Here is a 14,413-nt window from a genome sequence, read left to right as displayed (position 1 = left end):
CAGATTGCTAATCCCCTGAGCAGAGCTGGTCCCAGAGGTCTGACATGTCTCCTACAAAGGTGGGAGTCTGGTCCATTCTGAGTGCAGACAGTTGGATCAGGTGGCATTTATCTAATACTGTATATGTATCTATTATATATTCATATGTATGCTGCTCTGTGTGTGCCTGTACTACTGGCTGTCTGAAAAAAAAGCTCTGTGTTGTTTGCTGGCTAAGTAGTAATATTTTTAGAGTGTAATCAGTTTCTTTCCTAAACTATAGGCCACCGTTTTCCTAAATATTCTCCTACTGCAGTCAGTAGTACTCTTATTCAATAAAGATTTACCAAAAAAAAAAAACAGACCAAGGGTTTGTATTAAAAAAGTGGTGAAAGAAAAATCACCATTTCTCTTCTCTCCCTGATTTTGAAAATCCTGTTTGCCATTTTTATAACACCATATTTATAATTGTAGGAACAGATTCCGAGTCATCACTTGAACAGTAGCAAATTCCTGCGCTGTAGTTACTCTAAACCAGGGGTCTCAAACTCGCGGCCCGCGGGCCATTTGCGGCCCTCGATACAATATTTTGTGGCCCTCGCCGGCAAAAGCTTCCTTATAGTTCACTTCAGTGCTCCCAAGTAATCCGCCGCATCCCCGCTGCTAAATGAGGGCTGCAGATTCCCCAAATCGCCCGGGGGGCAATCCGCCGGCATTTCCTGGAAGGGGCAGAGCTTTCAGCTTCAGCTCTGCCCCTCCTCACGTCAATCGCTGCACGGATCGCTGCCTCTCCCCGCCCCCTCTCTGTGAAGGAAGAGTGAGAGGGGCGGGCAGAGGCGGCGATGCACCGCGATTGTGAAATTCCTTATGCGGCCCAGCCTCATCCTGACTTTGCCTCCTGCGGCCCCCCAGGTAAATTGAGTTTGAGACCCCTGCTCTAAACTGAGGATCAGAAGCTCCATTCGCTTGTTCACCACTCAGAGCCATTTGTTTATCACTGCGACCATCCATTTAATAGCAACCCACTGACTTTGTTAGCAGCCATTGATGGCTACTTTTTAAAGTAGTGATCTGTGGAAAAAACAAAATCCATCTCTATCTTTCTTGTTGCATTCTTCACTGTGATAATGGCTCTGGACCCCTTTCCAAGTGGTCATCAGTCTGATTGCCAGTTGCCACATATTGGCAGATTCATTGTTTTTTGTCCTTTTGTAAGACAAACATACAGTTTATGGGCCTGATCCAATTAACTTTTTCTCCTACATTTTCTCCTAGGAAATATTTTTTCATCTTCTGTTTAAATAACTTTTCAGCACTCAGCAATTGAAAAAGTACCAAAAAGGTAGGTGAAAAAGTAGTCAAAATTATCCTGAGTATTTTCTTGCTTGCTGGAGGCTGGAAGGGCATTTTATTGAATTTTATTGCATATGTGAGGATTTACCTAGGAGAAAAGGTGAATTGGATCGGGCCCTTTCTCTTTTATAAATAGGACGTTGAGTTTCTTCTACTTCGGAATGCCAGAGAAGCAGATCTATCTGCCGCCTCTGTTGGTGAAATCTCCCATCACACAGCTTTGAAGTAGAGGAGAACAGGTCATGGACTAATCATGTGATCGGTAGCCCAAGCCGAGTTCTTTTTTAGGTTTATTTATAGGTTTAAGGAAATGGACTGGATAAAAGTGGAGTGACTGGCAGCTAGTGGCTATTGCCGCTGATGTGTGGTAGAAAGCAGAAAGCATTTGTTCGAACAAGTAAAGAGGCCATTGTTAAAAATGTCCACCTAAGGTGCACTTGTCAATGCAATCTAACAATGGATTTCATGGACTTCTCTTATTGTGTTTATACCACTCACGGATGTTCTCCCTCAGCTCTACAGAACCAATACAGCAGTTGTCAGAAAAAAACCAAACACATTCTGTTATGTATCACTAAGTAAAGACAAGCAGGGCAAGAGCACTCAAGGGTCAAGAAGAGGCAGTAGAATGAGAAGCGGACCTCCATATTGGCATCGGTACAACAACACACCACGTTGTCTTCTTACTGTAAACATTAAAGGTCTTTATAGAAAGTGTGTCTCTCCCCCTCTCCCATTTAAGCTTAGGTTAAAAGAAAGCAAGCGTCAATATTTTATTTATATTTTTAACTTGGCTCCATAAAAACTGATTGACCGCTTGCCTTGTGGCATTCACATAAATTCAGGGACTTTATTCAGGAGTCATGTTCGTTCTATTGAATAAGCAATTTGGGAGGGTGAATTAACTGCCGTTGCTAGAAAGTCCCTGAAGAAATATTAAAATTGCTGGCAGACCAAATCAATACTCACTGAACACCCAGTATGAGTGGCCTTGGTTTCTCTCTATAATAGATAAACGAAGAGCCCTGTGTCAGATAAAGGGGGATTCCTCTGCGCGGCCTCTGTCTCATTTCTCTGTCTGTCAATTTCAATAACAGCTGATCTTGTATGAGAGAGAAAAAAAGAGTGATTGTGTTTTTCTTCTGTGGGCCTCCCTCACTCTCTCTCTCTTGATTATTCTGAAACCAAGCGTACAGAACAGTTTACATCTAACACATCAACAGATGTTTATCGTGTTTCTGCCCTATTACTGGAGGTTCAATGCCCACAACATAAAGGCCATCTCTAAATAATAATGGAAAGCCGGTCTGAGCTTACTAAAATCACTAGTACTGTCAATATGAATTGTACTTCGAGATGCACTAAGTGCAGATGTCACTTGTCACAACCTGAGGTGATGGCATCCCCAAGTCAATAGCATGTTGTGTTCAAGTCAGCTTGTAGCATTTAGTCTATCATACTTTGATGTACGAGGTTTCAGAATATGCCAACACTGATTGCTAATGGTCATATCTCTGTCTTTGTCCACAAAACTCTTCCTAACAACATTCAATAGGTTACAAAACAGAACTGCCTGGTGCTAATTATGGAAGATCAGTTAATAGTCTAAGGATATATGGTCATTGCCCAATACTGCAAGTTTTGCCTGAATTAGGAAATATTTATATGTCTATCCCATGATGTCTCTCTCTACTCAGAGTAGAAATAGGCCAGGTTTTTAAGCTTCCCAGTTACTACAGCGGTACCATGAGATCAGCCAGTACAATGGATGTCTTTGTTCTCTACAATGAACATGCACACTCGGCCAATCTTAGCATACATATTAAAGAGACACTGAAGCGAAAAAAAATATATGATATAATGAATTGGTTGTGTACTATGAATAATTACTAGAAGATTAGCAGCAAAGAAAATATTCTCATATTTTTATTTTCAGGTATATAGTGTTTTTTCTAACATTGCATCATTCTATAATACGTGCAGATTACACAACACTCAACATTCAAAATGATTCTTTCAGAGCAGTCTGTGAACTAATGACCTCTCCTCTGGCAGAGGAAAAGTAAAAAATTAACTAACAGTTGAGATAATAAAAGTCAGAAAACAGCCCTCTCCACGACTTTGAAAGTCGTAGAGCTTAATGGCTTTTTTTGTATAGAGATAACAACTGGAGTTTCTTAAATCTTCCTGTACTGGAAACAATTAGACTGATGTATCTGATCTTAATGTTTTATTTCTTAGCTGTACTACACATACAAATCATAATATCATAATTTTTTTTCTGCTTCAGTGTCTCTTTAAGGGAAAGGCTGTTTGAATGTTGGAGCATGCCTGCAAACCTGGCTGCCATCTGATGTCTCTAGATACTTTTAACTTAATGCATCCATAAATTTTAAATTCCTGGTACGTAAGACAACTATTCTAATCCAGAGCAAGTCATAGCACCCTAGCCCTATTTGTTGATGCAATCTTATTATGGGAAACTATTCTTGGGGAAGTGTTTGATTTAGACATGATAATTCGGACACTGGTATGTTAAGTGGCCAAATACACCTTAGGAGGTATTTCTTGGTGCTGATGGTAGCTCCCCACTCCGCGCCAACCCCATCAGGAAGTTTGGTGTGATAGAAGGTACAATATTAGGTTTACTGAGTGTCAGGTTTAGTTTGAAGTTTAATGTTAGGTATACTTATGGGTTGAGCTTTAGGCATCGAGAGTGACTTGACTTAGTTTAGTGTTAAGGGGCCCATACACTCAGCCGATTTTTTGGCCGACCGATCGATCCCGATCGATCGATTGATCCGTTTGCAAATCGGTTGGCCAATCGACCGATCGATGGCCGATTTCGATCGATTTCGATGGATTTCCATCGAACTGGCTGGGTGGAAAATTTAGGTCGATCTGATGAGATTGCCTATCAGTTTGCATTGGCCTTAAAGGGATACTGTAGGGGGTCGGGGGAAAATGAGTTGAACTTACCTGGGGCTTCTAATGGTCCCCCGCAGACATCCTGTACCCACGCAGCCACTCCCCAATGCTCCGGCCCCGCCTCCGGTTCACTTCTGGAATTTCAGACTTTAAAGTCTGAAAACCACTGTGCCTGCGTTGTCGTGTCCTCGCTCCCGCTGATGTCACCAGGAGCGTACTGCACAGGCCCATTATGGTCTGTGCCTGCGCAGTATGTTCCTAGTGACATCAGCGGGAGCGAGGGCACGGCAGCGAAGGCACAGTGGTTTTCCGACTTTAAAGTCTGAAATTTCAGCGGTGACCTGGAGGCGGGGCCGGAGCATCGGTGAGTGGCTGCACGGGTACAGGATGTCTGCGGGGGACAATTAGAAGTCACGGGTAAGTTCAACTAATTTTCCCCCGACCCCCCTACAGTATCCCTTTAATGGAAATCTGATGGCAAAAAAATGCCATCAGATCGAATTTCAATAGATTTCAAACTGAAATCTATTGGAATTCTATCCTTGTAAAAAATGTTCTAAAAACGCATCAGATAGATCATCAGATGCATTTCTTATCTATCTGCTGCCAATCTGACGAGTGTATGGGCACCTTTAGGCACATTTTTAAATCAGGTGTTAGCCTAGGCAAATATATTGCTACCGCAAATACTCTCACTTTTGAACTGTGCACAAATGTACTTCTAGAACAGGTGTCATCTACAAACAGTGTTCAGGATAATGGGGAGCTAAGTGATTGGCTGGGATTGGTTTTCCCATTCACTCTAATTCTTAATGAGAGAAAACATTGCAGAGTGCACAGCTTAAGCATTTGACAATGCAAAACCAGCTTAAAGGATACCACAACTGACATGTGGCATAATGAGATAGACATGGGTATGTACAGTGCCTAGCACACAAATAACTATGCTGTGTTCCTTTTTTTCTTTCTCTGCCTGAAAGAGGTAAATATCAGGTATGTAAGTGGCTGACTCAGTCCTGACTCAGACAGGAAGTGACTACAGTGTGACCTTCACTGATAAGAAATTCCAACTATAAAACACTTTCCTAGAAGAAAATGGCTTCTGAGAGCAAGAAAGAGATAAAAAAGGGGGAAATTCTTATCAGTGAGGGTCACACTGTAGTCACTTCCTGTCTGAGTCAGGACTGAGTCAGCCACTTACATACCTGATATTTACCTCTTTCAGGCAGAGAAAGAAAAAAAGGAACACAGCATAGTTATTTGTGTGCTAGGCACTGTACATACCCATGTCTATCTCATTATGCCACATGTCAGTTGTGGTATCCTTTAAAGTAGCAGAAAACAGCACTTGGTCTGTGATATGCAACCAATATCCATCAACTAAAACTGAAAGACAGTATATAATAGAGTTAGACCATTAACTGATTGGTGCAATATAAGACATAATAAACTGTAACAAAGTCCAGGTGATAAATATAACGTGTCTATAGAGAAATTAGAGAAACAAACAATAGACAAGTCGATAGACAGATAGTTGGATAGATTTTCTGCTGTTACCAAAAAGTGAAATATATACACTCCAACAGACATTATAGACTATCTAACATAAGAAAATCAGTTAAAGTGCATGCTAGTTATTGTTTGTGTAGCATCAGCCCAGTAGACTGGCATTGTGCCAGTCTCTGATATTTGGGTGGTCTACATAAAAGACCCTCTTCCCAGTCCGAACAGTAACTACCATATAATGTATATATAATCCAGGCCAAGCTAAGACCTTTGTCACGTTTCTTTGTTATGCTGCATATAAACTATATTTATCTCTGTATTTTGGATTGTTTGTTGCTGAATGCCTGATCATTACTGTTAACATTTCATGGGCTAGGTTACTATTTAATTAATTTGTGCAGTGAATGTTCCATTTTTCATTATGCCTCAGTGACATTTAGCATTTTCTATGTGTTTGACATAAATAATGACACAGGTGTGGCAATGTGATTTGCGCTCTGAAACTCAATGAAAGCAAAACAGAAATTTTATCTGTGGGATTTCATATACCACGCACTTCTATATTGGCTTTAGGCTGTCATTCTTAACAACGTGGTTATCGTTTACTAAAGGGAACACCAGTGTGCAGATAACCGGAGATCGTGTTTCATCTGTGTGCTGAATTCACTACAGACATCCACGTGTAACATGATATGATTGTCTGCAATGTGTGTAATCCCTATAGTACACCTCTACAATAGATGCCACGAGGAGACCATCCTCATTGTTACACAAGAGCCAATGGATGACCCACTGTGCACGGCATGTATTACTGGTCAAAGTGAGGAAAATGGAAAATCTGCTCTTTAACAATGGCATGGCGACACCCTCATCTTACAGTGCTGTAGTCCCAGGGTCAGATCTTGCCCATAACACAGTGTTTTGGTGTGTTTTCTCCAGAAACGATGTTATTCTCCCATTTACCTAAGGGCCCTTTCACACTCGTCCTTTGCATTGTGGCGCAATGGACAATATCATCACATCGCAATGTGACGCAATGTTATTCTTATGAGGCTTTCACATTAAGTAGGGCGCAGCGCGTTGGGTTCCGACACAGTAATGCACAGCATGCATAATGCGCACATTTACATTGGTAATGGGGCACACTTTCATTGTACTGTGTGTCTCACTGTATGGTTGCATCGAAACCGTAAAACGCGGTACGACTTTTCAGCTTCATCTCATCACAATGCAACTTACATACAGGCAAGTTAATTAGTAGCCCTTGAAATTGGCCTTAAATGATGTACTTTGCATTATAACGTAGGTTATAATAAGGAAGCAATGCGCTGTGATGATTGGACAATGGGCACATTCACACATGTAGGTTGTCAGTGCGGCCCATCGGGTTTTGTTGAGATAATGCAAGTAGAGCTGTGCGCTACCAGACACTGCTCATATTATGCCTGTATTGTAAATGATTGACTATGAGGTACCATGCGTAGAAATGCGCATTATCAGAAGAAGCAGATTTTGAAATGCAACACATTGCAATGGATCCATTTTGAACTTAGCCTAGGACTTGTTGTAGGGATTAGATTGGATGCTCCTTGGAAGGACTGTTAGTGTAATCTAATTAGCTATGATTATTTCTTTGTTCACATAAAAGCAGACAATACAAGTCTCGGCCTAGCTGATATCATTCAGCGTGAACATTCCACCTAAATTTAAACTCAAAGGGCTTGATTCACAAAGCCGTGCTAACTGTTTAGCACGGGTGTGCTAAAGAGTTAGCACGTGAAGTGCCGATCGCAGACTTTTGCGCAAAAGTCCGCAATCAGCGAATCGTGGCACTTTGCGCGCGCAAAAGTCCGGGAACGGCACTTCACGTGCTAACTGTTTAGCACACCCGTGCTAAACAGTTAGCATGGCTTTGTGTGAATCAAGCCCAATAAGTCTATAGCTAATGAAGTTGTCATTATATAAGATAATTAACCTGATTTAATAAGGTTCTTTTGGGCCGTGAGGACGTGAGTGATTCAGTAGACGTGAGTGATTCGGTAGACCCGGCCTTCATTAATCAAGGGTTTGCAACTGTAAACTTGGTCTAATCGGACCATAGAGCAGGTTACCAAAAGGTTCTAGTAAAAGGGAAGTCAGATTTAGCTAAATTTCTTTAGTAACTTAGGAAACATTTTATCGCTCTACGGAGTGGTTTCACCAGTTAAAACTGGCGACTTGAGAAAAAGACTGGGATGAGTGGTGAATCATCTTGCAGATAACTAAAGAAGTCCAGCTGAATTGGCGTACCTTCATGAAATGCAGCATAACCTGAAAAAAGAGAGCCTTCAAAGAAATAACTCAACTCGCCTTCTAGAGAAATCTAGAATTGAAGAGGAGCCACACAGCGCAATTATTGAAGAAGAGCCACACAGCGCGTGGCTCCTCAAATAAAAGTTAACATTGGTTAGTACAACTTTGAAATCTCATCTGGAAACCAACAACAACAGCAACAAAAGCATAGGAGGGTTTGATGGCGCTTTCAAAAATGTTTTCTCATAGGAACAAGATAAAGATGTGTAGAGAGCCCGGATGGGATGTGTGTGGTATCTGATTAGGTAAAAACTTATAATGCTATAGTAAAACAAAAGCTATAATAAAAACAATATCTGGCAGTGTGTTATATTATTATTATTTAGTATTTATATAGAGCGGAAATCTTCCTCAGCGCTGCACAGAGTTTATTGTCTTGTCACTTAACTATACCTCAGAGGAACTCACAATCTAATTCCTACCATAGTCATATGTCTATGTATGTATTGTGTAGTGTATATATCGTAGCCTAGGGCCAATTTAAAGGGAAGCCAGTTAACTTTTCTGTTTTTAGGATGTGAGAGGAAATTAAAGTGCCCAGAGGAAACCCATGCAGACACAGGTATAACATACAAACTCCTTGCGGATCGCGCCCTAGCTGGGATGCAAACCGGGGACCCAGCACTGCAAGGCGAGAACGCTAACCACTACATCACTGTGTGTGGTCTTGTTTTATGGTTGCCATAATGTCCACGGTGCAGACGGGCTTTAGCGTTCCAAATACAGGAGCATCATGCTAACTTCCTCTAGCCTGTTTTGTCACCTTGTGTGTTGGCTTCAGTAATGGCCCTTATCAATTCTCCTGGGGAAGCACTTTACAGTGGTGAATGTTCACTGAATGAAAAGGATTTTTGGATAAAGGATTTATTTTGTTGAAATGCCACTCTGTCTAGATCACTGTTACACTACCAGTCCTGTGTTATGATTATTATTACCAACATTATTATATTAATTTGTTCCTCCATAACCTAGGCGTGCGTATCGCTGGACGCCAACCATAACTGGCGCTGGTGCTTACTTCCGCAGAGTCTGTATGGCAGGTATTATTGGTCAGAAATCTATAAACACAATGCTGACCCCACGCTTCCTGGCTGTGCACTGCTTTCTGCTGAAAAGGCACAAGCAAACCTTATTACATGCAAACAGCTTTGTGCCACTGCAAAATTAACCCGGCACCCATTTCCATATTTTAGTGGCGTAACGCATGGGTGGTCGCTTTAGAAAGATAAAAAGCGAGCGTCTGGGAGGATATAGCTTACTGCTCTGCATATAGGTTCAGTGTCTATTTTATAATATACATACACCTCTATGCCTTTTTTACGGTTCATTGCTCTATGTCAATTTAATATCATATTGGCAAGAAAATCCTTTTTGAGGTCATTATGCGGACAGCGGCAGCGGTCTTTGGAATCTGTTTAAGAGGAATAGAGGATGTGTTCATTCAGCAGTGCTAGTCTTCAGTTTAAGCCTAGCCTCATAAAAAATGTAAGTATAGTCATTATTAGAATTATCCAATTTCATATTGTTATTATTATTACTGATGCACAGTGTTAGCAGGCAAGTAAGTTTTTGTAATTTGCTGTAATGTCTGTTTCATCAAAGCTTTTTGTCCTGCAGTGTGTTCGAAAGCTAAGCTCAGTCACTTAACAACAATCAGCATTGCAAAATGTCCTATATTGCTTCGTAATACAGCTTTGGCGATGTTCATGCCCATTTGCAAAGGATTTTGGGGGATGTAATGGGGATATGACCTTGCAAAAAAAAAAAAAAAAAACCAGAACAAAGCCCCAGCAATGGAGGGGAAAAAAAAACAGTTTTAAATAATTGCAGGCTGTTAAACGGAGAATCCCAGCATATCATACCAGTAATGGAAATAAATCCCTTTGTATTTGCATTTTAATTTTCCACATAAACAATAGGTCTATAGTGCGCCGGGTATTCTAGAAGAAGGCAAAAAAAATCACCCGCCTGATTTTAATTAAAAATGAAAAAGTTTATAGGTGCTCTTTAATACGATTAATGCACAGTTAACATTTATCACACACATATGCTGGATCCTGCTCAAATTGCCCTTTCTTAGGCAGTCACAGTGCATGAAATGAATTTTTCTTCACTTTTTGTGTGTGTGAATGTACGTGTGTGTGTGTGTGTGTGTGTGTGTATGTGCATGTGCATGTGTGTGCGTCTGCTTGTCTCTTGTGAGGCAGCCTGCTCTCTCTAAACATCTCATTAAAATGTTATGCTGATTCCAGTGTAACGGAAGAGTGACCCCTAGTTACAGTGCAAAGTTCATTAAAGATCTGCACAGATGGGTGGGATTTGCACCTGAATCTTTAATTCTCCACCCTCTCTGCCAGCACTGCTGAAAGAGATAGCGCAGCTTTGCCAAAATTTCATATTTAAGCACCGGGGTAAAGAAATGGCACATCTAGAGGTCTCCTAAAATAAAAGAACAAAAAAATATACTCAGAATGAAATGGCATACACAGAAGATCTAACCAGCTATCCCACTGAATCTTATCATCCAGTGGCCCAGCCACAGTCACACAGACACATCAGTGTCACACCACTATGCTTGTGGTTAATGGGAGAAAAAAAGGGGCACTCAGAGGAAACTCCAGCAGATATAACTCAGTGCATAGACTTGACCCATAGGTCAATGCATAGCATGTTTATGTTATTATTATTCAGGGGCATAGCTAAGGAGTTGTGGGCCCCGATGCAAGTTTTACAATGGGGCCCCCCAAGCACTATATACATAACAATTGATACGGCGTACCAAAACCTGCCAATGGCAACCACAGTGTTAGAAGTGCAAGAAGGGGATGGAGAACAGCTTGTTAATGATTTCCACTATTCAAAGCACCTATAGAAGTGATTATTATGAGCACAGGACCAATAGAGAGCTAATACTGTAGTTGAGGGAGGGCCCTTTGGGGCCCCTCTGGCCCAAGGGCCCTGATGCGGTCGCTACCTCTGCACCCCCTATTGCTACGCCCCTGTTATTATTACTTCCTTCATTTGTATAGCCCCATAATATTACACAGCATATAGACTCACTCACATCTGTCCTGTTGTGCAGCTCATAATCTAATGCTGTTGAATGTAATCTGGAGTCACTTTTGGAACAAACTAAATAACTTGCAGTGTAGTGAAAAACTGCAGCACCCAGGGGAAGTTGTTCCGGTAAGACAAAAGTGCTAAGCAGGATACTGTCAGTGTTCAAGCCACTGTTGTTCATCACTGATATTTGAATGAAGATGTTATTCAGGTGATAACACAGGAAGAGGTATATGTAGGGAAATGTTCTATGGGCAGAAGTCATACTCAGCTGGAAGGTTACTCAATCTCAGACATTAGTCAGCTCATGCTAGACAGACATAGCCAGTTTTTTGGGTTGAATTACTTTTTGTATTAAAGATTCTACCGAAAACAAAGAAATTCTTCGCACAGTACGCAGAAGGGATTGTTCACAACACAATACGCAAGAATGTACCAGACACTTACGTAATGGACCTAATTTATTAATAAGAATTTTTGACTTGTTTGCCTGTTTTATGTGAATCATCTAGCCAAGTGAGGGAGAATTTAGGGATATATATATATATATATATATATATATATATATATATATATATATATATATATATATATATATATATATACAGTATATTCACAACACAGCCTAAATAGCGTGATTATTTCAAATTTAGGTATAGGGAAAATAAACAGCCTAGGACCTCGCTGGCTAGATCATATCATTACACTCTCTAATATTTAAATGTTTCAGGCAAATATAAACAGCAAGCCAAAATCTATGGTGGTGAATAGAAAATGACTCTCTTGAGGAATAGTGTTCTATTCCATCGTATCAGGTCCCTATCAATGTTTGCTGCCAGAGTCTATTAATATTGACCTGAAAATGAGACTAAGTGCTTCTTTTTGGTGGTTCAATACAACAAAAAGGCCCATTTAACAAGAAATCTGTCCATCATCTATGTCATATTGTGTGGCTTTCACATTTTCATTGGAATCTATTCTGACCCCTTCACAATGCCATTGTATCATTCCGGTATTGAACTATTTGGCTGCCTACTTCCCTGTGCTAGCAGATCTGGTTACCCGGTTATTGATTGGTTTTCATACAAACAGATGGGTCTGTGTTGGTCTTTGATCTAAATCTGCCTCTCTATGGGATGGTTGTTGCTGCTGTGGGATAGGATTGTGTTGCAGACCACCCTCAATGAACTATGCCTTTCCGAATGGACATTAATAAATGAACATAGGTTGTGTGACAGTAAGCAGAATTGAGGAATTACCTGGCACTTCATGGATTTATAGCATTTCATACCAGAAGTGATAATATTATCGACTTTCCGATCTATGGGTTTTGACATTCAGGCACTGATAGATTGGAAGCACCTGTGCATTTGTGTATTCTATAACAGTGCATATATTTACATAAAGTCTTTATTAACAGTGAACTAGTTCCAGATACTGTATATTGTGGTACTAGCATATAGATATGAGATAGAGATATGAGAAATACAGGAAGGCCTTTATCTTGGCCCATTTTGATTTCTATTGGATGCCACAGTTTAGGACACTTTAATGCAGCTATATACCAGATTTCCTCATAGATTTCCTCATAGCACTGTGTGGTTGAAAAAAAATTCTATAATCAACTTGCAGAAAGTTGCAGCTGCCAACTCATCATGAGACACTAACCTGCTTAACTATAACAGCCCTTTAAAGTAAAGACGTGGGATGGAGCTAAAGTCAAAAAGGCCACTTGGATGACTCACTTCCTGTTTCACAAACCTTCCACTTTACTCGATAATGCTAACATATTCGGTTATTCAGTAAATGATAACCATTAAGCGGGACTTTAAAAAGGTGAACATGTCCACCAGAAAGCACAATACAACTTAATATAGCTACATGAATCTAATAAACATAAGAGGAACGGTACACAACAATTTAGCTAATTCTTTACATGGCTGTCATTTACTCAGTTTTCTGTTCAATACCAGCTGTCCATCATGTGAGAGTCATGTGTCCCCAAGTGTCCCTGTTCTATTTAGATAGATAGTGCCTGCTTTTGCGAAATCTGTAATGGGACTCCCCTCAGTATTCATTCTCCTCATGCATGTAGATTAGCAGATATAGTAAGTGAAGGCATAAGAATAGCCGTGTTACTGTTCTTAGCACCCTAAAGAAAGCAAAGGTGGTCTTAACTGACTGAGCATGGCTGTGCTGGTATTCTATTACAGAACCATGGCAACTCTATGCATTAGGTTATATCACTGTCTATAGCTCTAAAAGAAGGTAGAGAGAGGTAAAAAAAAATCTTAAATCCTAACATCAGTATACACTTAATAATGTATGCATTCTGGTCTTTTTAGCAATGTACACAATTCTATTTAATGATATAATGAATGCTCCTATAATGCATAACCCCAAGAGTGCATTGCAAAGCATTGGCCGTCAAACAATTAATTCATTCTCCAAAGTACATTAATTTATTATAACAAACACAACAAGTGCCTTGGCTGTCCATGAGATTCTGAAAATACATTATTTAAATACTCAGAAATGTATAAACGCTCCACAACCGCAATTATCGCCACCAACAGACAAAACACTCACCATTGTTGTTAATCTTTTTTTTTTTTTTTTTTTTTTTTATAAGATTAAACAATACTATGCATACAACACCACATATGAAACATACTTGCAGTATCAGAAAAACTATTATATTTCGCTGATGCAACACATACATTTTGAATCAAATTTTATACTGAATCTGACATGCAGAGCAGCATAAACAGTTATTCTTTGAAACAGTGTTTTATACAAATTAAAATGCATATAGGCGTTGTGAAAATCAATTTCCAGAATAGCAGAATACAGTAATTAATCTTTGCTATGGCAATACATTTATTATTAAGTATTGATTTTTTTTTCACTCACAACTGACACTAATGTATATTTTATAGTCATTTGCTTTTGACCACAAAATGAATTTTGAAATGGGAAGCTGAAATACTGAAAATGCAGGTATACCTTCTATACAGAATTAGCCGAGTGAAATTGTATTAAAAAATATACTTCATTTTCAAAAATATTTTAGGATTGTCTGCCTGCACTGCTAGCCTAGCATAAGAACTCTAAAATGTGAATCCATTCCAATATCTCAAAGTTTCACTTTCTCCTTAATTCCAAAGGTGGCATAATGACCATATCAGCCTAAATGCAAGTTTCTAGTAAAACATTAGGAAAATCTGAGGATAAT

At 39.9% G+C, this 14,413-nt stretch overlaps 1 protein-coding gene across 12 annotated transcripts in view; it reads right to left on the bottom strand.

Moving 5' to 3' along the window:
• Window positions 1-14,413, bottom strand: part of PAX2 (paired box 2) — a 122,068-nt gene that overhangs the window by 100,200 nt on the left and 7,455 nt on the right. The gene's annotated exons all lie outside the window — the stretch shown is intronic.

The sequence above is a fragment of the Hyperolius riggenbachi genome, chromosome 10 (assembly GCF_040937935.1).
Source record: "Hyperolius riggenbachi isolate aHypRig1 chromosome 10, aHypRig1.pri, whole genome shotgun sequence".
NCBI classification, from domain to species: Eukaryota; Metazoa; Chordata; class Amphibia; order Anura; family Hyperoliidae; genus Hyperolius; species Hyperolius riggenbachi.
This window is presented reverse-complemented; position numbering and strand designations above follow the sequence as displayed.